At 38.4% G+C, this 26562-nt stretch overlaps 3 long non-coding RNA genes and 1 pseudogene across 6 annotated transcripts in view; 3 read left to right on the forward strand and 1 right to left on the reverse strand.

The window, feature by feature from the left end:
- LOC309659064 overlaps nucleotides 1-26562 on the forward strand; it is a 1106759-nt gene that overhangs the window by 395756 nt on the left and 684441 nt on the right. The gene's annotated exons all lie outside the window — the stretch shown is intronic.
- Nucleotides 1-26562, forward strand: part of LOC309658935 (coiled-coil domain-containing protein 6 pseudogene) — a 583785-nt pseudogene that overhangs the window by 118537 nt on the left and 438686 nt on the right. The gene's annotated exons all lie outside the window — the stretch shown is intronic.
- Nucleotides 1-26562, forward strand: part of LOC309659008 — a 637438-nt gene that overhangs the window by 40554 nt on the left and 570322 nt on the right. The gene's annotated exons all lie outside the window — the stretch shown is intronic.
- The window catches only part of LOC309659027, an 82914-nt gene continuing 66758 nt past the window's right edge, over nucleotides 10407-26562 (reverse strand). Inside the window, exon 3 of the long non-coding RNA XR_014262517.1 lies at nucleotides 10407-11142. This is a non-coding gene — a long non-coding RNA (uncharacterized lncRNA). The remainder of the gene's footprint in view (nucleotides 11143-26562) is intronic.

Here is a 26562-nt window from a genome sequence, read left to right on the forward strand (position 1 = left end):
GTCATGAGCAATGAGGAAATTCAAAGCACACAATCAGAAGAGGATTTTTAGATAATGATACGTATGCAAACCTGTGTCTCAAATCAAGGAAACCTATAATAAAGACATATATTATTCTTCAAGATTTCTGGGATTGGGCTTATGGATACTTTCAGATTTGTCCATGGATGATTCTCCAAATGTTTTGCAATCATATTTGAATAGGGACGGACCAATACTGTCTTTAACGCTGGAGCAGAGTTCAGGGGTCTACTACTGCGCTAGGCGTCAACTCTGTAGGAAACTCATTATCAGCCTTGGAAGCACCAGTGAGCAGAGGCGAGCCTCCAGAAAGCGCGAGGATACAACACTCTGCTTACTTGGGTAGTCAAACTATTTCGCTAAGAGTAACTGAGTCTTATAGATGCGTCGTGCACCCTTTCAGGTCAGTGGAATCTTATATGCGTCAGGCTTTTCAACACGCAGCATAATTTTTCTCTCTGGCTTTCTGTACCCTGTTCAAAAGTGTACTTGAGAGTCTTAACTCACACAGGTTTCATAAGCACTTCACTTAAAATGAGGAAAGCAGGATAGGATTTTAGCCTAAGCATCAAAAAGAGTGGGGCCTCTGAATCAGGTTCAAATGTTAGAGTGAACTACACTAAATGTTTGCCCTAGATTTCCAAAAATACGGCTCAAATCTGAAAAATCTAGCACATTAAAAATAGTCTGTGTCTCTTAGAAATATTAGTTTTTTTCCAAAACTTTCAAATATTTTAAATTTAAGGAATGAAAAGCAAATGTACTGATGGGAAGGAAAAGACATTACTTTTAAAACATCACAGATCAAATTGTTCTCACAATTATTCTTACAATCGTATAAAAAATTGTTCTGATACTCATTAGACAAATTTAATAAATTGTTGTTTAGTAAGCATCTGCTCTGTGCCAGCCATAGTCCCGACTGCTGCTGGACATACACAGACTAGACACTTCAGTCTAGATGGGGTGGCGGGGGGGCGGGAGCAGAGGCTACAACCTAGGCAACTGACATTTCTTCATGACACTTAGATGTGTTGTAATTTTCACAATAGTTTAACTTTTACAATGTCTGTCATCTGAGCTGTGACTCCATGAAGGCAGGAAACTTTTCTGTCTTGTTCTTTAACAAGACAATGTCTAGCACAGTGATGGCACATGATAGGTGTTCAAGAAATGTTTGCTGAATAGATGAATTAGATGAGCAAATTACTATATTTCAAAATAGAGTGATAGAAGTACTAGAAGTACCTACAAAGCACTGGGATTCAAAGAGAGACATCTTTGGTGAGATGAGATGAGAATTAGTGTATGTGTCATTTGAGATATCCATTAAATATTTGTGTTACATGTGCTGGGACTTGATCAGATTGAGATGCTGCACCCACCTTCATCCCGATTCTAAAATGAAGGTTTTACATTCCAGTCCCTAAAATGTCTCAGAGGGTGGGGGAGGGATATATAAAAGACAGTGCTTTATTGTTACCTCAACTTGAACCTGCCTGCAGAGCCTGTTCAGGCATTCTCACTGTCCTTCCTAACCACGGGGAGAGGGAGCGATCTTTGCTTGTGTTTACGGATGACAGAGCTGAAGGTATTTCAAGCCACGTGCATGAGTGCAGACCACAAGATCAATGGAGGCCTGTGGAGAGTTCCACAGGCACTGTGTGAATGACTTAGTCCTTCCTGGCCTAGGAGCTGCTGGTGGAGAATGCTTTTGCTGTCAGCAGTCCCGCTTGCACGTTCACTCTTGGGCCGTGTGACATTATTTCTCTCGTGCGAGCCACCCCCATCTTGCCCACAGGCACTCCCGTCGCTGCCCGGAAAATGACAGCTTTTCCACTTTGCCTCCAGTGGTGGCTCACAGCATCCCCACCACTTGTGATCAACAGCTTTAGCTCCCCTTTCCGCTGTTCCTTTAGCATCTGTCTCTGTTGGTCCTCCTCACACTCTTAGTCTGGCAGCCTTTGGTGGCAACAGGCCTGGCCTTGATGTCAGCTGGCTTGCAGAGTAGGAACTCAGCATTGATGACTCCGTCTTGTCATGTGAGTTTACACACAACTTATCTGAGAAAATAAACACAAGAGATCCTGAGCTGGGGTGTGACTCTGGAAGTGTGCCACTCTCTTTGCAGGGCTGGTCCAATCAAGAAATTTGGGGGCAATTCCATTAGCTAAGTTAGTAGTTGGGTATCCTGTGTATCAGTGCATCCTTTGAAAGGATCTCATCAGGTCTGAATTGCCTATAGATATGCTGAATATATGCTAATCCTCTAACGCCTGTAGACTTCTGATTTAGGGATCATCAGTACCATGTAGGTTTCACTATCCATGATTACAGATTAATTCTTCCTTTTGAAGATTAATCAATATATATTGATGGCCTTTGAACTTTAGATGTTCACAACCTAATGATATGAAAATCCGAAACATAGTACCACTAAAAGCCAGAGTGTCTAATAATATTGGCTGAAGTTATATACAGATACACATATGTATTTTATATTATATTTAAAATTTTCTTTAAAATTCTCATTTTATAATTCCTAATGACCACTTATTGATTAAATCCCCTTTCAGTCATAATAAGCAGTTAATAATTATTGTTGGAAAGTGAAGTCTTTGATTATAAAGATCAGGACTACACATTTTTCCAGAGAATTTTAAAATTCTCTCAATTTTCTCTCTTTTTTCTACCTGAATTCAATAACGTGGGTGAAGTATTTAGTTGTTTGGTGACTGACAATTGTAGTTGTTTTGTCTGTTAAGATATGTTCAGCTTGGGTAAGAGTCGGTGTTAAGCCCAAACGCCAGCTTTTGATTTATTTCACTAAGCCACGCTTTCTCTTTAGTATCAAACTATTAACATAGGTAAAATTGTGAAAAAGGCTAAATATGCAGTATTTTCATCTACTTAAAGTTCTTCCTCTGACCTGGTATTGCATGTCTTATATTAGCCAGGCCTCTTTTGGTTTTAAGTCCAGTGGATCCTCATTTAATATACCTCCACTTAACCACTTCTCTAGATTAACAGAAGCCCTCTATTCCCCTATAAAATGCACTAATGCTAAATGCAAGTGTTAGATGGTTATTCTCTATCATACTTGAGCACTTTTTCTCCTACTGGTGAGCTGAATGCTTAATAAGAGTAAGGGATGTTTGTTTTGTTTTCAAACATGTTTATGCCTGTTATAGTATTATAATTATGTAATTTAATATCTGTTTCCTGATGAATTAGTGAGAAAGAGAGTTGTGGGTGCTGAAACTAAATCAAATACTTGGGAAAACTTGATAAGGGCAAATCATTAAAACAATATTGCTCAGGAATCACATATTGTAAGACAATTGTGAATCAGGAAAAAATCTGTAAAGTTTGGAATGGTTACGTACCCAGATTGCTTTACCATTGGCTTAAAACCCCCATGTTACTTTGAAGAAGTTTAAATTAGAAATCACAGTTATCGATTTTGGTTGTGGTTTGTACAAGGATAACAGTGAAAACTCCAATCAGCAGATCTAAAAATAATTGGAAAATATGTATACAGTTTATATCTTAAGTTAAAATAAAGGGTTTGAAGTATCCATCACCTTTATGATTTCCCACTTGCAGAACTTTTTCAACTTACCACCCATCTCCTGGTCTAGATCCTTTTGGAAAATGGTTTCTTCCTCCAGCAGCAAAAACTGGCTCTAGCTAGGTGACTAACTGGGATAATACTGGGGGTCTTATTGACTCCCAGAATGAGCTGTCCCAGGACCCTGGGTGGGGAGGCAGCAAGGAAGCTCTGGGAGCTCAGAGGCAGGAGTTTGGTTTGTGGCTTCATCTCCCACTTACTTCTGCTCACGTCAGCCCTGGCACATCTCAGTCTGTGTCTCTAGATTTTAAATTTCAAGTTTCTGGGAAAGAGAAGCTGATTCTACCAGCTTGGATCAGCTACCCTTGAAGTAATCACCTATCATGAATCAATCATCTGTATTCCAGAGAAAGAGACTGGTTTTACGGTCATGAATCAAAAAACCATTTTTGGAAAGAGAGAACCATTGTGAATCATGCACCTGCCCCCAAGAAGGATGTACTTTGCCCTTAAAATCGATTGTTAGAAAATTAGAAAAAAATGGAAAGAAGTTTAGTGATAAATATATAATGAGGATGAGGAATTTTATCGACCAGAATTCTGGGGAGCTGATCCCAGAGCTCAGAGAGCTTGGAGCTGTGGATCAGGGTATAATTCCTGAAGACATGGCAGGCAGAGAGGGCCACATGTAGGAACAGTGGGACTTTCTGAGGGGTAGGGTATGAGCAGCAAGGATCTTAAAGGAGGAAACCAAAGGGAGAGCAATATGATGCTGAGTGGTTAGTGAGAAGGGGAAGGGTATAGGAGAAGGGGAGAGGGAGGGAGGGAGGGAGGGAAGGAGAGAGAGAGATTTTGACATCTGTCTCCTCCATGGGATACTGGGGAGAGAAAAGATCTAAAGCATCTTACAGAACATTTGCAGGGTGAAGCACCACATAAATACCTGCACCCTCCACTTCAAGAAAACCAAAATAAAGGTCGACATTATTTTTTAAAGATTTTGTTGTTGGAATGAACGAGCAAAAGCAGGTCTCAACAAGGCAGCCAATAATTATTCACACTAAAATATCCACAATGAAGTACGCATTGGCTACAGTAGTTTAGGCTCGGTTTTGCTTTTGGAACTCATTCCTGTTCTTCTCTCCTCAGAGGAAAAGAGTTGTATCTAAACACATTCATTCCATTTATAGCAAAATAGAAAATTAGAAACTCAGGTTCTAGTCTTGGTTTCCCCAATTAATAGGCCTATAAACTAGTATTTCTAATCCTCATTTTTCTGACTCATAAAATGTGGTTGATGGATATGAATACCAAGTAAGCGACATGTACAAAATGTGTGCAATACAAAAGCCAAGTATTATTCCAGCTTGAAATTATTAATGGCTAATTGCTTATATACTCTTATTCATTAAGAAACCTAGAATCCTAGAAAGGTAGAGATAGAATAAAGCAAATACCAATAAGGAGCCTTTGCCTTTCCTCTCCTCCACTTTATTATTTCTTCTGGAAGATCACAAATATCACTCTTCTTTTTTTTTCCTCTGGCTTCCCCAGCACATTCAGATTTTCTGGAGTTCTTCCCCCCAACACCTCCAGAGTATGACACAGATTCCCAGTTCTCTTCCTCCACGACCCTGAAACCAATGCAAAGGCCCTTTGGTTTTCAAGGATCTCCTAAGAAGGGCTGCCTGGAAATAAACACCAAATCAAAAATTACACACATTAGAGAAGTTACCAGTTCTCTAGATACATCAATATATTTTCCGCATATTCAACCCGGGACCATAATGGACGTATATGTGTGACTGGCCCTTCACAATTGTCCATTATCCCCTCCCAAATTTTAAGGTCTAGGGTATGGTATGTTTTATTTCTTAGTGTTTTATTCCTTTATCTTGGGTAGTACTCCCTAGGATTTTATTTTTAATTTATTTTATTTATTTTTTACATCTTTATTGGAGTATAATTGCTTTTACAATGGTGTGTTAGTTTCTGCTTTATAACAGAGAATCAGCTATACATATACATATATCCCCATATCCCCTCCCTCTTGTGTCTCCCTCCCACTCTCCCTATCCCACCCCTCTAGGTGGTCACAAAGCAACCAGCTGATCTCCCTGTGCTATGAGGTTGCTTCCCACTAGCTAGCTATTTTACATTTGGTAGTGTATATATGTCTATGCCACTCTCTCACTTCATCTCTGCTTACCCTTCCCCCTCCCTATCTCCTCAGGTCCACTCTCTACATCTGCGTCTTTATTCCTGTCCTGCCCCAAGGCTCTTCAGACCATTTTTTTTTTTTTAGATTCCATACATATGTGTTAGCATACGGTATTTGTTTTACTCTTTCTGACTTACTTCACTCTGTATGACAGACTCTAGGTCCATCCACCTCACTACAAATAACTCAATTTTGTTTCTTTTTATGGCTGAGTAATATTCCATTGTATATATGTGCCACATCTTTATCCATTCATCTGTTGATGGACACTTAGGTTGCTTCTATGTCCTAGCTGTTGTAAATAGTGCTGCAGTGAACATTGTGGTACATGACTCTTTTTGAATTATGGTTTTCTCAGGGTATATGCCCAGAAGTGGGACTGCTGGGTCGTATGGTAGTTCTATTTTTAGTTTTTTTAAGGAACCTCCATACTGTTCTCCATAGTGGCTGTATCAATTTACATTCCCACCAACAGTGCAAGAGGGTTCCCTTTTCTCCACATCCTCTCCAGCATTTATTGTTTGTAGATTTTTTGATGAGGGCCATTCTGACCCGTGTGAGGTGGTACCTCCTTGTAGTTTTGATTTGCATTTCTCTAATGATTAGTGATGTTGAGCATCCTTTCGTGTGTTTGTTGGCAATCTGTATATCTTCTTTGGAGAAATGTCAGTTTAGGTCTTCTGCCCATTTTGGATTGGATTGTTTGTTTTTCTAATATTGAGCTGCATGAGCTGCTTATAAATTTTGAAGATTAATCCTTTTTCAGTTGATTCATTTGCAAGTATTTTCTCCCATTCTGAGGGTTGTCTTTTCGTCTAGTTTATGGTTTCTTTTGCTGTGCAAAAGCTTTTAAGTTTCATTAGGTCCCATTTGTTTATTTTTCTTTTTATTTCCATTTCTCTAGGAGGTGGGTCAAAAAGGATCTTGCCGTGATTTATGTCATAGAGTGTTCTGCGTCTGTTTTCCTCTAAGAGTTTTATAGTGTCTGGCCTTACATTTAGGTCTTTAATCCATTTTGAATTTATTTTTGTGTATGGTGTTAGGGAGTGTTCTAATTTCATTCTTTTATATGTAGCTCTCCAGTTTTCCCAGCACCACTTATTGAAGAGGCTGTCTTTTCTCTATTGCATAGTCTTACCTCCTTTATCAAAAATAAGGAGACTGTATGTGCGTGGGTTTATCTCTGGGCTTTCTATCCTGTTCCATTGATCTATATTTCTGTTTTTGTGCCAGTACCATACTGTCTTGATTACTGTAGCTTTGTAGTATAGTCTGAAGTCAAGGAGCCTGATTCCTCCAGCTCTGTTTTTCTTTCTCAAGATTGCTTTGGCTATTCGGGGTCTTTTGTGTTTCCATACAAATTGTGAAATTTTTTGTTCTAATTATGTGAAAAATGCCATTGATAGTTTGACAGGGATTTCATTGAATCTGTAGATTGCTTTGGGTAGTATAGTCATTTTCACAATGTTAACTCTTCCAATCCAAGAACATGGTATATCTCTCCATCTGTTTGTATCATCTTTAATTTCTTTCATCAGTGTCTTATAGTTTTCTGCATACAGGTCTTTTGTCTCCACAGGTAGGTTTATTCTGAGGTATTTTATTCTTTTTGTTGCAGTGGTAAATAGGAGTGTTTCCTTAATTCCTCCTTCAGATTTTTCATCATTAGTGTATAGGAATGCAAGAGATTTCTGTGCATTAATTTTGTATGCTGCTACTTTCCCAAATTCATTGATTAGCTCTAGTAGTTTTCTGGTAGCATCTTTAGGTTTTTCTGTGTATAGTATCATGTCAAATGAAAACAGTGACAGCTTTACTTCTTCTTCTCCAATTTGGATTCTTTTTATTTCTTTTTCTTCTCTGATTGCTGTGGCTAAAACTTCCAAAACTATGTTGAATAATAGTCGTGAGAGTGGACAGCCTTGTCTTGTTCCTGATCTTAGATGAAATGGTTTCAATTTTTCACCATTGATAACGATGTTGGCTCTGGGTTTGTTATATATGGCCGTTATTATGTTGAGGTAAATTCCCTCTATGCCTACCTTCTGGAGGGTTTTTATCATAAATGGATGTTGAATCTTGTTGAAAGCTTTTTCTGCATCTATTGAGACGATCATATGGTTTTTCTCCTTCAGTTTGTTAATATGGTTTATCACATTGATTGATTTGCGTATATTGAAGAATCCTTGCATTCCTGGGATAAACCCCACTTGATCATGGTGTATGATCCTTTTAATGTGCTGTTGGATTCTGTTGGATAGTATTTTGTTGAGGATTTTTGCATCTATGTTCATCAGTGATATTGGCTTGTAGATTTCTTTCCTTGTGACATCTTTGTCTGGTTTTGGTATCAGGGTGATGGTGGCCTCGTAGAATGAGTTTGGGAGTGTTTCTCCCTTTGCTATATATTGGAAGAGTTTGAGAAGGATAGGTTTTAGTTCTTCTCTAAATGTTTGATAGAATTCGCCTGTGAAGCCATCTGGTCCTGGGCATTTGTTGGAAGCTTTTTAATCACAGTTTCCATTTCAGTGCTTGTGATTGGCTGGTTTATATTTTCTACTTCTTCCTAGTTCAGTCTTGGAAGGTGGTGCTTTTCTAAGAAGTTGTCCATTTCTTCCAGGTTGTCCATTTTATTGGCATATAGTTGCTTGTAGTAATCTCTCATGATCCTTTGTATTTCTGCAGTGTCAGTTGTTATTTCTCCTTTTTCATTTATGATTCTATTGATTTGAGTCTTCTCTCCTTTTTCCTTGATGAGTCTGGCTAATGGTTTATCAATTTTGTTTATCTTCTCAAAGAACCAGCTTTTAATTTTATTGATTTTTGCTATTGTTTTCTTCATTTCTTTCTCAGTTATTTCTGGTCTGATATTTATGATTTCTTTTTTTCTGCTAACTTTGGGGTTTTTTGTTCTTCTTTCTCTAATTGCTTTAGGTGTAAGGTTAGGTTGTTTATTTGAGATGTTTCTTGTTTCTTGAGGTAGGCTTGTATTGCTATAAACTTCCCTCTTAGAACTGCTTTTGCTGCGTCCTATAGGTTTTGGGTCTTCGTATTTTCATTGTCACTTGTTTCTAGGTATTTTTTGATTTCCTCTTTGATTTCTTCAATGATCTCTTGGTTATTTAGTAGTGTATTGTTTAGCCTCCATGTGTTTGTAATTTTTACAGATTTTTTCCTGTAATTGATATCTAGTCTCATAGTGTTGTGGTCGGAAAAGATACTTGATATGATTTCAATTTTCTTAAATTTACTGTGGCTTGATTTGTGACCCAAGATATGATCTATCCTGGAGAATGTTCCATGAGCACTTGAGAAGATAATGTATCTGTTGTTTTTGGTTGGAATGTCCTATAAATATCAATGAAGTCCATGTTGTTTAATGTATCATTTAAAGCTTGTGTTTCCTTATTTATTTTCATTTTGGATGATCTGTCCATTGGTGAAAGTGGGGTGTTAAAGTCCCCTACTATTACTGTGTTACTGTCGATTTCCCCTTTTATGGTGTTAGCATTTGCCTTATGTATTGAGGTGCTGCTATGTTGGATGCATAAATACTTACAATTGTTACATCTTCTTTTTGGATTGATCTGTTGATCATTATGTAATATCCTTCTTTGTCTCTTATAATAGTCTTTATTTTAAAGGCTATTTTGTCTGATATGAGAATTGCTACTCCAGCTCTCTTTTCATTTCCATTTGCATGGAATATCTTTTTCCATCCTCTCACTTTCAGTCTGTATGTGTCCCTAGGTCTGAAGTTGTCTGTTTAGACAGCATCTATATGGGTCATGTTTTTGTGTCCATTCAGCCAGTCTATGTCTTTTGGTTGGAGCATTTAATCCATTGACATTTAAGGTAGTTATCAATATGTATATTCTTATTACCATTTTCTTAATTGTTTTGGGTTTGTTATTGTAGGTCTTTTCCTTCTCTTGTGTTTCCTGCCTAGAGAAGTTCCTTTAGCATTTGTTGTTAAGCTGGTTTGGTGGTGCTGAATTCTCTTAACTTTTGCTCATCTGTAAAGGTCTTAATTTGTCTGTCAAATCTGAATGAGATCCTTTCTGGGTAGAGCAATCTTTGTTGTAGGTTTTTCCCTTTCATCAGTTTAAATATGTCCTCCCACTCCCTTCTGGCTTGCAGAATGCCTGCTGAAAGATCAGCTGTTAACCTTATGGGGAGTCCCTTGTATGTTATTTGTTGTTTTTCCCTTGCTGCTTTTAATATTTTTTCTTTGTATTTAATTTTTGATAGTTTCATTAATATGTGTCTTGGCGTGTTTCTCCTTGGATTTATCCTGTATGGGACTCTCTGTTCTCCCTGGACTTGATTGACTATTTCCTTTCCCATATTAGGGAAATTTTCAACTATAATCTCTTCAAATATTTTCTCAGTCCCTTTCTTTTTCTCTTCTTCTTCTGGGACTCCTATAATTTGAATGTTGGTGTATTTAATGTTGTCCCAGATGTCTCTAAGACTGTTCTCAATTCTTTTCATTCTTGTTTCTTTATTCTGTTCTGCAGTAGTTATTTCTACTATTTTATCTTCCAGGTCACTTATCCGTTCTTGTGCCTCAGGTATTCTGCTATTGATTCCTTCTAGAGAATTTTTAATTTCATTTATTGTGTTGTTCATCATTATTTGTTTGCTCTTTAGTTCTTCTAGGTCCTTGTTAAATGTTTCTTGTATTTTCTCCATTCTATTTCCAAGATTTTGGATCATCTTTACTATCATTACTGTGAATTCTGTTTCAGGTAGACTGCCTATTTCTTCTTCATTTGTTTGGTTTGGTGGTTTTTTACCTTGCTCCTTCATCTGCTGTGTGTTTCTCTGTCTTCTCATTTTGTTTAACTTACTGTTTTTGGGGGTCTCCTTTTTTCAGGCTGCAGGTTCATAGTTCCCATTGTTTTTGGTGTCTGCCCCCAGTCGGTGAGGTTGGTTCAGTGAGTTTTGTAGGCTTCCTGGTGGAGGGGACTGGTGCCTGTGTTCTGGTGGATGAGGCTGGATCTTGTCTTTGTGGTGGGCAGGACCATGTCCAGTGGTGTGTTTTGGGGTGTCTGTGACCTTATTATGATTTTAGGCAGCCTCTCTGCTAATGGGTGGGGTTGTGTTCCTGTCTTGCTAGTTTTTTGGCATAGGGTGTCCAGCACTATAGCTTGCTGGTTATTGAGTGGAGCTGAGTCTTAGCGTTGAGATGGAAAAAGCTTTGCCATTTGATATTACATGGAGCCGGGAGGTCTCTAATGAACCAATGTCTTGAACTCGGCTCTCCCATCTCAGAGGCACAGGCCTGACAGCTGGCTGGAGCACCAAGACCCTGTCAACCACATGGCTCAGAAGAAAAGGGAGAAAAAAAGAAAGAAAGAAAGAAAAAGAATAAAATAAAGTTATTAAAATTAAAATATTTTTAAAAATTATTAAAAATAAAAAAATTAGAAAGTAATTAAAAAAAGAAAAAGAAAAAAAGGAAAAAAAGAAGGAAGAGAGCAACCAAACCAAATAACAAATCCACCAATGATAACAAGGGCTAAAAGCTATGCTAAAAAAGAAACAAAAAAATGGACAGACAGAACCCTAGGACTAATTGTAAAAGCAAAGCTATACAGACAAAATCACACAAAGAAGCATACACATACACACTCACAAAAAGAGAAGGAACGAAAAAAATATATATATATTAAAAAAATGAAGAGAGCAACCTAATCAATAAACAAATCTACCAATGATAATAAACTCTAAATACTAAACTAAGTTAAACATAAAACCAGAAACAAATTAGATGCAGAAAGAAAACCCCAAGTCTACAGTTGTTCCCAAAGTGCACCGCCTCAATTTTGGGATGATTTGTTGTCTATTCAGGTATTCCAGAGATGCAGGGTGTGTCAAGTTGATTGTGGAGATTTAATCCACTGCTGCTGAGGCTGCACAGAGAGATTCCCTTTCTCTTTTTTGTTCGCACAGCTCCTGGGGTTCAGCTTTGGATTTGGCCCCGCCTCTGTTTGTAGGTCGCCTGAGGGTGACTGTTCCCGCCCTGACAGGACAGGGTTAAAGGAGCAGCTGATTAAGGACCTCTGGCTCACTGAGGCCTGGGGGAGGGAGGGGTATGGAATGTGGGGTGAGTCTGCAGCGGCAGAGGCCAGTGTGACATTGCAGCAGCCTGACACATGCCATGTGTTCTCCTGGGGAAATTTTCCCTGCATCACGGTACCCTGGAAGTGGCGGGCTGCACAGGCTCCTGGGAGGGGAGGTGTGGATAGTGACCTGTGCTTGCACACAGGCTTCTTGGTGGCAGTGGCAGCAGCCTTAGTGTTTCTTGCCCATCTCTGGTGTATGCGCTGATAGCCGCAGCTCACGCCCGTCTCTGGAGCTCGTTTAGGCGGTGTCCTGAATCCCCTCTCCTCGCGCACCCTGAAACAATGGTCTCTTGCCTCTTAGCCAGGTCCAGACTTTTCCCAGACTACCTCCCAGCTAGCTGTGGTGCACTAGCCCCCTTCAGGCTGTGTTCATGCAGCCAACCCCAGTCCTCTCCCTGGGATCTGACCTCTGCAGCCGGAGCCTCAGCTCCCAGCCCCCACCCGCCCCAGCGGGTGAGCAGATAATCTTCTCAGGCTGGTGAGTGCTGGTTGGCACTGATCCTCTGTGCGGGAATCTCTCTGCTTTGCCCTCTGCACCCCTGTTGCTGCACTCTTCTCCGTGGCTCCAAAGCTTCCCCCCTGCCACCTCCATCTCCACCAGTGAAGGGGTTTCCTAGTGTGTGGAAACTTTTCCTCCTTTACAGCTCCCTCCAGAGGTTCAGGTCCCATCCCTATTCTTTTGTCTCTGTTTTTTTCTTTTTTCTGTTGCCCTACCCAGGTACGTGGGGAGTTTCTTGCCTTTTGGGAGGTCTGAGGTCTTCTGCCAGCATTCAGTAGGTGTTCTGTAGGAGTTGTTCCACATGTAGATGTATTTCTGATGTATTTGTGGGGAGAAAGGTGATCTCCACATCTTACTCCTGTGACATTTTGAAGGTCTCCGCTGCCTAAGATCTTGATAAGCGTTCTCCAATTCTTGTACAGCAGAACTTGGTTTAAGTAACCTCCTGCTGTCGTCCTCTCCCTGTCCCCACACCCTTTCCATCTATTGGGTAGAACCTTCTCTTTATGGACAATGATCTGAAAAACCTATGAGGACAACACTAAGACATCCCAGGGCACTCAGCATCAAGCAGATCATTTATAAATTAAGGAAACTCTTGACAAGTACCTGCAATTTTAATATTCCTCTGCTTCTCAAAGGAAAAAAAAAATCACCTTAGGTCATTTCAGGCAGATAAAATTTGGGTCTCCTGTATGCATTGGATGAAAAGGGACATGTATGAATTAGTTTTTACTGCACTCTACATTGCAAAAAGTTTATAGCTCTCCATAAACTTAACTCATAAAATGACATTCAGTGTAAGTTATTTCTTTCCAGAGAGATTCCCATGGAATGCCTGTAGTTTTAAAATAGTTCTCATTGTTTATTGAACTACTTAAAAGAAATAAAAAGTGATTATGCTTATGTTTTCTTAAAGAAGAAAAAAGTTAGATTTTAATCTATTCATGTTCCCTCTATGAGAGTATGTTCCAACTGAGAAATGGGAGCAAACAGGAAATAACTTATGATTTTTTTATGTGAAAGGGGAACCATAACCATCACTTCTGTTTGGTTTATAATTTTTCAAGTGTTGCCAACCTTTCATCCCTTCCTGATGGGGCACTTTTTAACTTTCATCATACATAGTTATACAAATGGGTATTAACAGAGGAAAAATTACATGAATTATTTAGGAAAGCCAAGTGCTTTAAGCATTACTGTGAAAAATAACATCCTTATCATTTGTGTATAAAAAGCCAACATTTACTTATTCTGGGTAAAAATATAATACGTTCTTGTGCCAGTTATTGAAAAAATTATATATGAGATAACAAATATGTGTATTATACACTATATGTAGTGGATAAAAATTTTTCTGAAAATATTGTGTCTCTAAATGTATGTCTGAGTGGTATTTAAAGATCATTTTTTAACTTTCTCCATAGAAATTCCTTTCGTACAATATAAATCATTCAAACCACAATCATTAAAGTGCTTTTGAACAGTAAAGTTCTATACCAGTAGTCAGTATTATTATTACTTCTATGGTTTATTTATACCCTCTGCACTGCATTCTACATTTTATGTATTCTTTTATTTGTGAAAATCATTGTCAACACAATGAACTTTCCAAATACCACAAATGATGCTGTTCACAAACACTCTGAGAGAATCATTTAGAATTTTTGAATAATAAAAAATGAAATCATTCTCTATTTGTGCAAGTTCCTAGGGTGTTATGAATGCAATGTGATCTTGGTATTTGCTTATCAAAGGAATGCACTAAAATACTGCAGAAAAGGCCATGGGTCATGACGAACTCCATTTTATTACTCCACTTGACTTTGACTATTAATTCTACATTCCTCTCTCTTCTGTTGTTCTTATTAATGGATTTTAATGATGAGATAAAAGTCTTTGTCTAGTGTTTACCAAAAAAATTCTAGAATTTCAACATGAGTGCAGCTTTATTTTATAGAAGATATTGTGGTTAGTGAATAGTTTGCATTATGATGTTTTCAGATCTTACTAGGAAAATGTAACTCAATGAATAGTTTTCTTACTTGGTGATTACTTATTTTCTTATGTACTCTTCTCATTGAAAATTCAGCAGTATGAACTGAATTCCTATATATGCTTCTAAGGTGGTCCTTTAAAATGACTTTTTCTCTTTTGTTCTTGTATTCTGTTTCTGTATTACTTTGCTCAAGATTCAAATTCCCAGTAAAGAGGATCCAGTTGTCTAAACTTAAGTGAAGAGCTGTAATGAGGTGGTAAGAGGAAAGTTTTGAAAGAAGGAGCCAAAACTCCTTCTATCTTTTATAGGTAAGACAGGCAAATGGATTTAACCCCCTAAGACTGCACTCGTTAGGGGAAAAGTAATGCCCCAAAGTAACGTGGAGTATGGAAAGCAAAGGGGGAGAGATAATGGTCTCTGTAGTCAGGAAGCCTACATGGAGTGGGTGGAAATTTAGCATAGCCTTGAACAAAGTGTGAGTTCCAGATGGGCATAGAAAAGGAATCAAAATCATTCCAAGAATGGATCGATTTGAATTACTAATATTCAGTTGTTCATTTTCTTATAATCTCATGACAGTGGTACTGATGAATTAAACAATCAATCACAGAGACAATAGCATTACAAACTAGGAGGTGTGTTTGGGTCCCATAAGTAAAGCCACTTTGTAACATGAGTCTTGGTAAAGGTTTCTAGTTTATTTTTACCTGAATTTCACTTGGTCATTGGTAGCCTTACTGTGAAATACTAACACATGTACAAGTTTTCATCTTCTTCACAGGGGAACTGACACTACTGTGAGTTTTCTTATTGACTCTGATGCCCTCAGAGGGAGGTTCAAAATATTGCAAATAAGGGATGTGAGAAAATTATTTTCCCCAATCATTTCTCAGTTCAAGTCTTAGCTGTGCCCTTTACGTGTTATGTAACCTTGAGCAAATGTCTTAAATGCTCTGACTCCATCCCACACGTGAATATATAATATTTATATCGATTGTTTGATATACTTATTGAATGTAATAGATTAAAAATTGTTTATAGAATTAAGTATATTGCCAATTACATCTCTTACATTAAGAGAACTGAATGCATCCTGGAATTAAAAAACCTAACAATTTGAATATTTGATGCCATTTTCTAGGGAAAATGTAACCAAACAGTTCAATATGAGATATACATGCACAGTACAAGAATAAAGTTGAAACTTTAATGTCTCAAAAAATAGCTTTAAATAGTCATCTTTTAAAATTAAAATTATATTCTTAGAAATATGTATAAATGCTATCTCTACTTTCCCCAGTGTTTTGTAGGCCAATAAAAAGACAACTCATTTTCCATCATCAATAAAATCAGATTTCCTAGTTTAAAAAAATAGAACAAATATAGTTCTTTCTCAATTTTCTGTACCAAAGAAGCAATGATGTAGGTACTCTAAAATAGCAGGTAATGTAAACAATGCTTATGTTACTGGCTTGACAAACATTGTTTTGAGTACTTTTTTTTTTTTTTTAATTTATTTATTTATTTATTTATGGCTGTGTTGGGTCTTCGTTTCTGTGAGAGGGCGTTTTCTCCAGTTGCAGCAAGCGGGGGCCACTCTTCATCGCGGTGCGCAGGCCTCTCACTGTCGCGGCCTCTCTTGTTGCGGAGCACAGGCTCCAGATGCTCAGGCTCAGTAATTGTGGCTCACGGGCCCAGTCGCTCCGCGGCATGTGGGATCCTCCCAGACCAGGGCTCGAACCTGTGTCCCCTGCATTAGCAGGCAGATTCTCAACCACTGCGCCACTAGGGAAGCCCCTTGAGTACGTTTTAATTTGGGTATTTCTGATCTTTGAGAACCAGCTTTGCATAAGTTGGATCAGTAGCTGATAGCTTGGTTACATGATATGATTTGAGGGGGCAAATCCTAAAGTATCTCTCTAGTGTCCAAAGTACCTGAAAATCTCACCAAACTTATTGAAAGACCTGGTTAAGAATTAAAACCTTACCTGGGAAGACCAGAAAATTAATTAACTAATGCCCAGAAACATGTATGTTCTTCTCTTCCAGAACCCAAATCCATTTTCCTTTGCTCCTCTCTCAAAAAAAGCCTTCTTCATTCTTTGCCAAATATTCCTGTAATTACCTGACTTTAATTTCTTCTTATTCTGGAACTGGCTCCCCCTTTCTCTCCACTTGTTTTAATTCTGTATCGGCCTCTAAGGTCCAGTTTAAACTGTCTTCTGATAAATCCTTCATTATTAACTCAAGTAGAAAGGCATTGTCCTTTCTCTGAACACTTATGAACTTTGTGGTCTGTATGACTCATTTGCCATTTAATCATTTGGTTTTGCCTTGTGACATCTACTCTATTGCATGTTTAGCTTTTTAAAAAATTGTTCTTTTTCCTTTTTTTCCCTCATTTTTCTTGTTCAATTCATTCTTCACACAGCAGCCACAGTATTCTTCCAAATGTCACTCTCCTATTTAAAACCCATTGTACAACCAATTAGGTCTATATTCCTACCTTGACTTATGAAAGCCACATGAGAGCCACATGAGTATTCTTTCAAATCACATAGCACAAAGGGCTCTTTCCTACCTTAGGGCTATTGCCAATACTATTGTTGTTGCCTAGAATTCTCTCTGCCTATCTCTTTATGTGGTTGGCTCCTTCTCATTCTTTAGAATTCCTTCTATGTGTTACCTCCTCCATAGTCTTGCTCTGACATTATTATCAAAATCTGATTCTCTCTGGGTTCTCTACTTTAGGACCTTATTGCTTTCTTTCATATGTACAGTGATATTTTCCTTATCTTCATAATCTACTCTTCACCATTCTCCGCCTTGCCTCTGCCCTGGAGTCTTGCCCTATGAATTGCATCAGTGAACTCCTGCCCTCTGGCTTCAAGTTGGGTTTAGCCAATGAGAGAGGAGATTTAAAAAGCGAGGACTGAGTGCTATAATACTTATTCTTCTGGCTCCCTCCCTTCCAGGTCATCCAATGTTGGCTGTTTCTTAGAAAGTAGATATTGTGTATTTCCATTTTATAGATGAAGAAACAACTCAGAATGGTTAAGAGATATACACAATTACACAGCTACAAGTTGGTAGTGTCAAGATTTAAATTTAAGCACTTTCTCTAAATCACCCTGCCTCATTTGACAATTGAAACAATCACAGTTGATCCAAATTTTATTTCTCAGACCAGTTGAAAACACTAGTCTGAGCTTTATTTCTCTACCTCTTTGCCTCTAAAATCACTGTCTCTTTGACTTAAGCTCACAATAGGGGGTTGGAGGAAAAGTCACCACAATATTGATACCATGTGTGTTGACCTGTAGAATTCCTACGGAATGTGTTATCAAATGTGCCCAAAATCATCTAGACCTGTGAAAAATAACAAAGAGTGACAAAATTAAAAAAAAAACAAACAGTAATAACCATCTTGAAATATATCCTGAAGATAAGTATAAGACATCATAATAATAATAACTTAATTTTAAGAATTATTTGAACTTAATTTTTAGGTCAAGTTAAATAAGATTACTAAAGATCTTTGTATTGAGCTGCATATTTTTTATATCATAACAAGATTGACCAAGCTCTCAATGAGAGAATATTTTTGAAATCATCATGTGATAATACTCTTTATCAGTAGTATTTCTATATTATATTTTGTTAACTGGGAAAAAAGTACTATTTGGACTTTATTGAGAGAACAAATCCAAAAGCTAGAATGTAAATTCAGGGAGACTGCAATCCTTACAGGTTTTAAATCTTAGAGATAATCTTGTGGGGAATAATTGTTTAGGCCTTGAAAGTTTGAACGTTTTACATGTTTTGCTAAAACATTATATGTCCAATACCTCCACTCTTCCTTCAGAATTGAAGAGCTGTAAGAAAAGGCTCTCATTCTCTTAAGAAGATCCATTAATCTCCTTAAACACAGAAAAGGCAAAAAACATGAAGGATGAGAATGAACCCTAATGTAAATACAGATAAATATGGCAACAGCTGTAGCTGAATAGTTACAAAATTGACTTGAGAAGTGAAACCTCTGTAGTACACACACACACACACAAACACACACACTTTGGATTTATTTATGAAACAGCGTCTTCTAAACATAGAACCTTGCATTGCAGAAAAGGCAATTAAATAGAACAGCATGAGGTTGTCAATCACTTCAACAACTAACAAAAGCATCTACTATCAAAGCAAATAATGTAAATGTGCAAAAAGGTACCTTGCTATCAAAGCAAATAATGTAACCATGCGAAGGCAAAGAATTCTCTGTAGCAAATGTCACCATTTTAATGTTCACCATTTTTGTGTATGTTTTTGCATATCCTTGATCCTAGTGTATCAGTTATTCTGAAATTTGATATAGAATTGGCCATTATCTTTTCTTAGAGGAATTGGTCATTGTGTGAAGCTTTTGAGAGAGGTTGGGACTTTCTTTTTCCATCTTCTCTTTCTTTTTTTTTTTTGTTGCCAGTGTTGTACAAATAAATGGACAGTCACACCTTATCATCACTTAAAGATGCATGTGCATGCTGCAGTTTACTGAAACATGATTGGCTGCTACATAAATCAATCTGATAGAGATCGGTTCCATGAAGAAGAGATAAATCATTAGCCAGAGCTTTTGGAATGTAGTTCATTTTAGATAGTGATTATTGATGATTTAATTTTAGCAGTACATGTACATGCCTAGACCATGATGTTATATAAAATGTTAATGCAGAGGAATATATTCATTTTTAAAGTGAGTATAAAGAAACCAATTAGAAGTTTACATGCAAAACATGTTAATGAAATAGCAGTGTTGAGAAGTCCAAAGTTCTATTTACTAAATAAGTTAGAATGTAGCCTTATTTCTCAGGAAAAATTCTTACATCTTTTCTTTAGACAGCAGCACAAAGAAGTGGCCCCAAACTTCATTTGACTTATCACACCCAGATGACTGAAGCTCAGGAACATTTTAGATGTACATCTTCTGCACCTTGGCCTCCATCTCTACTGTTTTTTGTGCCCTTAAACCCACCACTTCTATTCATTTCAATTTAACAGCATTTAGTGGGAGTCCTCATGAGGAGAGATCTTGTGCTCTGAAATGCAGTTTATTTTCTATCATGTGGGTAAGTAGGGAATGGGGGATGTGTGTTCAGTAGTGCTGACACCAGTAGCTCCAAGTGACAGTGGCATAAGACTGGCAAAGACATATTGAGAGGTAGACCAGCTAGATGGTGCCCAGGACCCCCATCTGCAAGGGACACTAGGACATCATTGGGAAATTAATAAGATGGAAGAATGGAATTTATTAGAAAATTTCCAAGGAAAGTTATACACCTTGTTGGGAGAAACACTTTGAAAGGCTAACTTGGAGTGGGAATGAGCTGGTCAAATAACAATAGCTGGTCACCAGAATATCTTCTCAGAAATGTCTTTGATTTACTGAGTGAAGTATTCAAGTTTGGGTCAGAGGTAAAAGCTGCCACCAACAGGCATCTTCCTTCTTTACCTCATGAGGTCCTGCTTTGAATAAATGTGAACAAATATTTAAAGCATACTGGTTTGCAGGGACACAAAATTATTGCCCTGCCCAAATGCCTGGTATAAGTCTCTGGAGAGTAGGGCAAGTGAAAGCACAATGGCAGTCCTTAGTGAAAGTTTTATTTCACATCTCTGGTCTTTGCCCTTGGCTAACCCAGAGTGAGTCATTCTGGTTTTTTCTAATCAATCTCTAGTCTTTAACAGGCAAATCCATTTCATTGAGAAGATGCAGTATATTAAGTTTGAGATCAGTTTTGCAGTGTTCTTTTCCATCTCTTGCCTCTCCGTGCACAATCCCTCTAGTCTTTGCTTTTGCCTTGGAAGTGTCATCATCTCTTCTAACTCCTAACAGTTCCTCAGTCTATACAGCCTAAGGTCTGAGCTGATTAACCTGCCAGCTTCTAGAATCCAGTTCTTACCTTGTCCTTTTATACTTGTGACTCTGTAATTCACTTATTTCCCTTACTCTGAGTGATGCCAAGACATTAGGACCTCTCCTTAAGTCACACTGGGTACTTCATTTTAGTCATGAACTGCCCAGTGGAACAGGGTACTTAGGTGGATGTCAATATCTGTATGAAAATAAATGCCTAGAATCCAGAAACATCTTGCCTTTACTTTATTTATTTATTTTTAAACACATTTTTATTGGAGTATAATTGCTTTACACTGTTGTGTTAGTTTCTGATGTGTAACAAAGTGAATCAGCTATACGTATACATATATCCCCATATCCCCTCCCTCTTGCGTCTCCCTCCCACCCTCCCTATCCCACCCCTCTAGGTGGTCACAAAGCACAGAGGTGATCTCCCTGTGCGATGCCGCTGCTTTCCCACTAGCTAGCTATTTTACATTTGGTAGTGTATATATGTCAATGCTACTCTCATCTTGCCTTTTAAATCGCACAGCTTCCCCCCGCCTACCCCTCCATATCTTGATTAAAATAAGGTAAAGCAAAGATTTTATTCTGATGAGAAAGCTTGAGACATTGGAGATAGAAGATGGCATATATGCTAATATAAAGTGTTATATTCTTTGCATATCACATCAGATTTCCTCTTAGGAAAATGAATGTTCCCCTATGTGGCAGTCACAGAGGAGGTCAGGGGCTTGATTCCAGATGAGGGAGAAGGAAGCTGGTCAGTGCAACATAGTGTAAGATGGGTGTGTGTGTGTGTGTGTGTGTGTGACATTTAGCAGGAAACTCCTTGGGAAGGTGTACGCAGTCTGAGAGGAGTCCTACAAATCTAGTGTCCTGTCTTGTATTTCTTTTCTGTTTCTTTCTGCTATCCCTAAGCCTCCGGCAAAGTTCTGTAAAATACCTCAGCCCGCTGCAGGCTGTGGGGAGTAATGAGACAGGCCCACGTCCATACTTAGCACAGAATGGCACGAGGGGGGCAGAAAGAGCGTTTGAGAAGTCAGACTCCGGCAGGAAGAGGTCGCCGGCGGAAGGGTGTGGCAGCAGACAGAGACAGATGGCTGGCTGAGGGGGAAAGGGAAAACGAGCACACATTCTGTAGCATATAAGCAAGGTCTGGGATTCTCAGAGTTACTAGGGCACAAGAAACTGCTAAGAGACCCAAGTCCCTCGGGGTGGGGTCTCAGACTATTGTTGTACAGTCATTAAAGGGAAGGGCGACCCCTGGAGGCCAGAGCAGCCTACAGCGCCAGCTTCCTTTATTCACCAATTTTTTCATGATGCACTCCTTGGTAAATAATAAAAATGCCCACCCCCTCCTGAAAGGCTAGCTAAGCATTTTGAAAAATGCATTATTTTATTAGACCATCTTATTAGATTAATGTACAGTTAGAGCTAAAAGAATAAATGCAAACTTAGCAGTGTTTATCCTCCCAGGATATCCTCCCAGGCACCTGCTCCTTGATTCTCCTGGTCCAGAGAATCGAGCATCCTTACTCTTCCAGAAGAAACCACGAAGTGTTCCCAGTGGCATTAAGTGTCCCCTCACCCCCTCTCCAACCCTCATCCACCACCAAAAAGATGTCTATTTGCTAAAGTAGTGCATTCTGAACTAGCAGCTCATTTGCTAGAGTTAAATGTTTTCTGCTCATAGTCTAGTGAATGAACTTCTTAATGAGATTGGAACGCATTACATACTTTGGCTTCACTGTCAAGCCTCTCGGAGGGGAGTTCCGTGTGTAGCGGAGACACGTTCTGTGATGAAACTGTACGGCTAGGAAGTAATGTTTTCAGCTTGATCCCAAGGGCTGTTGGGCTCTGAGGTGTTCATGCTGAAGCAAAGGCGTTGGCAGTCACTCCAGTGAACGGAGAACTGTATCCAGGCCTGGAGGATTATCTTTGAATCTTTGACAAATACGTAAGTCTCTTTTCAAATAACATTCTCAATTTCACCAGTTCAGAAACAGCTTTTGTCTCCTTAAACACAAGTTATGATCCCCAGCTGACTCACAACTTACATACTGATCAAAAGTAGATTTGTTCTATGGCTTGACTACTGAAAAGGTCTGCCTTCTCTCCTTATTCTAATTCATAACAAAATAACTAATATACTGTATTATGCAATTTCGAATGGAAATATTTTCTGAAGAACAAGACAGAAGAATTGTCTGATTGGTTTTTTGATTCAAGTTGGCAAGCTCATCCTACTGAAGTGAAATAAATATTTAGATCATTTAGATTATTTTAAACCTATAATTTTATTTAAAAATTTTTGGTTAGCAGCTACTTAGGCACCAAGTACTCAGATAGTGATGATTGTCCCAGGGTTCAAAAATCAGAGCAAGAAGTTGTCGTTTATTGTGATCTGACTTTATGGAAGTCTCTATGAATGCTACAAACTTTTTCAAGTGATGTTTTACAGAATTGCTTTTAAAAACCCCAGAGGGTAAATAGTATTCTCAGAATAAACAGAAAAATGCTGACCTTGTCAGATTTAGCTGGTGAAAGCCAAGCTGTTTTAAGACTTGGAGGATCAAGGGTCATGGTTATAAACAACACAGATTAAAAAAAAAAAAAGGGGGGAAGAAAGTAAGAAATCTAGAAGGAAAAAAGAAGGATAGTGAGCTGCACCATGAATATAAGTAATAAATACGTTGACCTTGACAAAAAGGGAAGGAGATATTTATGTAAAGATATGAAATAAAACTAAAGCAAAAACACAACCAAAAAAACAAAAAAACAAAAAATCTGAGGCCCAAAACTACTTGAGAAAATGTTTCTTAGAGCATATTTAAAGCCGGAAATGAGTCACTTTAACTTCATCTGTTTTTGGTTTCAGAAGGGGAGAAAGGTCAAAGCTTCTTTGTTTTAAGTAAGCTGGTCACTACTTCTGAAGTGTAACATGATAGGGTTCAGGAGCCTTAATGAAACAGGCATTTCCCAGACACCCTGAGCTGTGTGAGAGTCCTTGGCAGCGGCAGGCCAAGAACGGGGCTGCAAAAATGTGTCATAAACAAAGGCAAAGCGGAGCGTGACCCTTTCTTGACTTTCATATCTGGTTGTGTGTTTCTGTAGCCACCTCTAAGGACAATGGAAAGCAGAAATCGGCCATTCCTTTCTCTCTTGTCATACATTACCATGCATTATAGCTCCACAACCAGAACCATTACAGTTCCATTTATACCCAGGCACTAGGTATAGATCTATGCATTTTAAATATTGCCTTGATATAGTGATGTCTTCTGTTTAGCTTAGACAAATTAAAGAAATAAGTTAGGAAACAATTATCATTGCAGGGAACACAAGTACTAACTTCTAACAAATTCTACAGTCCTACTGAATTCAGCATCCTTCCAATGGAAAAGTTAGAGTGTAATATGTCTAAAAAAGTAGTGAGGCTGAAGCTGGCTGAGGAGATGGATTTCAAGTAGTAAGCCCAGTCGACTCTGAGCCTGGGAGGCCAAGACAAACTGCCTTCTGCAGCAGGAAGGAGAATATAGCCCTTTCTATGTCTTCATGGGATTTGTCGAGGTGACGGTGTCTTGACTATGGGGAAGAGGGAGTTTTGGAGGAAAGAAACGAACCCTGAAGACACAGTCAGACACTGAGGATTTCCATAGCCTGTCCTGTGGGGGGCTGGCCTCCCCTTTGCTGTCCTCCTCTACTCCATCTGGAACGTGCTGTTTCATATACACCTCGGGACTACGGCCTGGATGTTTCTGACTTTGACTTGGCAAACTTTTTCAGGCCTGCTGTATTCCTGGCCTTGTTTCCCGAGAGCAATATATTCACTCTGGGTCATCACTACCATGCCTGTCACCATTTTGCTTAATGGTTGAGGTTTCATGTTTTTGACCTTGGGTTGAACCCGGTAATGAATAACTTCTCTATACTGGCTCAGCGGTTGAATTATCAACGCCTTTCTCGGTCTCGGACGATATGCATGTTTTCAATGATTAGAAATGCAGCCTCCAAGTAAGGAAAGAGGGTGATATTTACATGGGCGGGGCTAAGTAGCAGGATCTGGAGCTGTAGATATTCCAGCATAGATGCCTGTTCACAGAAGTGCTCCAAAGTTGTGTTTAGTATAAGGACAGATCCTATCTAAAATCCTGTAGGGCCTTCCACTCCATCCCTTTAGGAAGGCAGAGAAATGTTTCGCAATCATGACATGCAGTCCATTATAGTTGATCAAGATGTTTCGTATATATGATCTCACTGGATTCACCCCAATCTTGGGAACTTAGTAGAGAAATTATTATCCTCCAGAATTACTGCACTAGTAGGCAGCAGTTATGGAACAAAACTCCATGTCCTATTATCTCCCATAGCAGTGCTCTCTCTCCCACTCCATGCTGCTCTCCCGTGGTTATTATGACAAGAGTAAACCCACAGATGCAGAGTGTTACAGTTGTATGAAACTTTAAATATTATCTAATCTAATATTAATGTTAATATTATTATTATTAAAAAGATGAAATTTAGCTCTGAAGAAAAGAAGTGACTCACACAGTATTATTGGTAGAAAACACCATATATCTGATTTCAAATCTTACACACACACACACATGAGAGAGAGAGAGAAAGAAGGGAGATTGAGGCAGAAATTAATAAGGATTAGGTGACAGTAATAAGGAAATGTTCACTGTGGTCATGGTTTCACGGTAGTAAAATTCAGCAAGGCTAGATTCTGATATGAAAAACATCAAAATAATTAGTTTGATTTTTCTTTATACAGAATATGACAAAGGCATGCTCTTAATCAAATTTTAAAAGAAGTTTATAGCTTATAGTTATTTTTATTTATTGAATATCTCCTGACCTATAAGACATTGCTGGTGATGTAAATATGACCAGGACATAATCTCTACTCTCAAAGGACTCTTTGTGTCAGAGGAGTTTTCGGCAGTTTTAAACCATGGCTGCAAACTGTTTGACATTCCTGCCGTTAAAGGTGGGATCTATGTCCCCTGCCCATGAATCTGGGTAGGCTTGTGACTGCTTCAACCAATAATGATGATGCTACATGACCTCTTAGTCATTTAAAGCCATGAACTTGGTGGCCTGAGCTGACATGTTAGAAGTCCAACAATTACCATGAGCCTACCATGCTGGATAAAGAACATGCATACACCTCATGTAGGCATTATTAGCACACCTGCTGAGCCTAATTTTCCCACCAACCCCACCAAGGCACTAGAATGTGAGGAAAGACATCTTTGACCCTCCATACCAGTCCAGCTACCAGCTGAATACCACCAATTACTTTGTCAATGCCCTGCAAAACAGAAGAATCACCTGGCACAACACCTGTCCAAATTCCTGACGCACAAAAATCAGGAGACATAATAAGATGGTTGTTGTTTTAAACTACTGAGTTTGAGGGTTTGTTATATAGCAATAAATACATAGAACATGGATATAATAAAATTTTAAGGAATTCAGAAAATAGGAGGCATCTGTGTTAAGGGGTAAGAATCAGTCATGAAGCAATTAGAGAGATCAATAAAAGCCAGAAAAATCAAGGAAGTCTTAGGAAAAAAGTTAAAATTGAAATGGATCTGGAAGAGGCAACCTAACTTAGTGAGGAGGCAATTAGGGAGAGGAGAACAACATGAAATTTAATGAGCGTCAAAACTGGTGTTAGCAATGATAATGGCAACTACTGTTTATTTAGTGCTTACTATGAGCCAAGAACTCCACAAAGTCCTTCATATATGATTTTATTTCATTTATAATGCATATCTTGTAACTTTCAAGATATGCATTATTATGCCTTTGGTACGTGGGAGGAAATAGAACCATTCGCCCAAGGTGACAGGTAGCCTGCGGTGGGACCACGGCTCCAGTGGGATATGTCTGACTCTGAAGTCCATGATTTTAACCCTCGTTTCTATACTGCTCTTCTGAAATCACCTTTCACCAAATGAGAAACATAACCATATTATACTTATAGCTTAGATAGAACGTTATTCATATGAATAAAATTCTAAATAATTTCTTTAATTTTCTAGGGCGTTAGTAAGTAAATCAAACATGGCATATGTTTTATCTCCTCTTGAGTCCACAATATACATCTGGTGATTAAAATTATTTTATCAATATTTGTGAGAAGCCATTAAAATGTGACTATTTAATAGAACTTTAAAAAAAAATCCCCTATT

This window comes from Balaenoptera physalus, assembly GCF_965194825.1.
Source record: "Balaenoptera physalus genome assembly, chromosome: 3".
Lineage (NCBI taxonomy): Eukaryota > Metazoa > Chordata > Mammalia > Artiodactyla > Balaenopteridae > Balaenoptera > Balaenoptera physalus.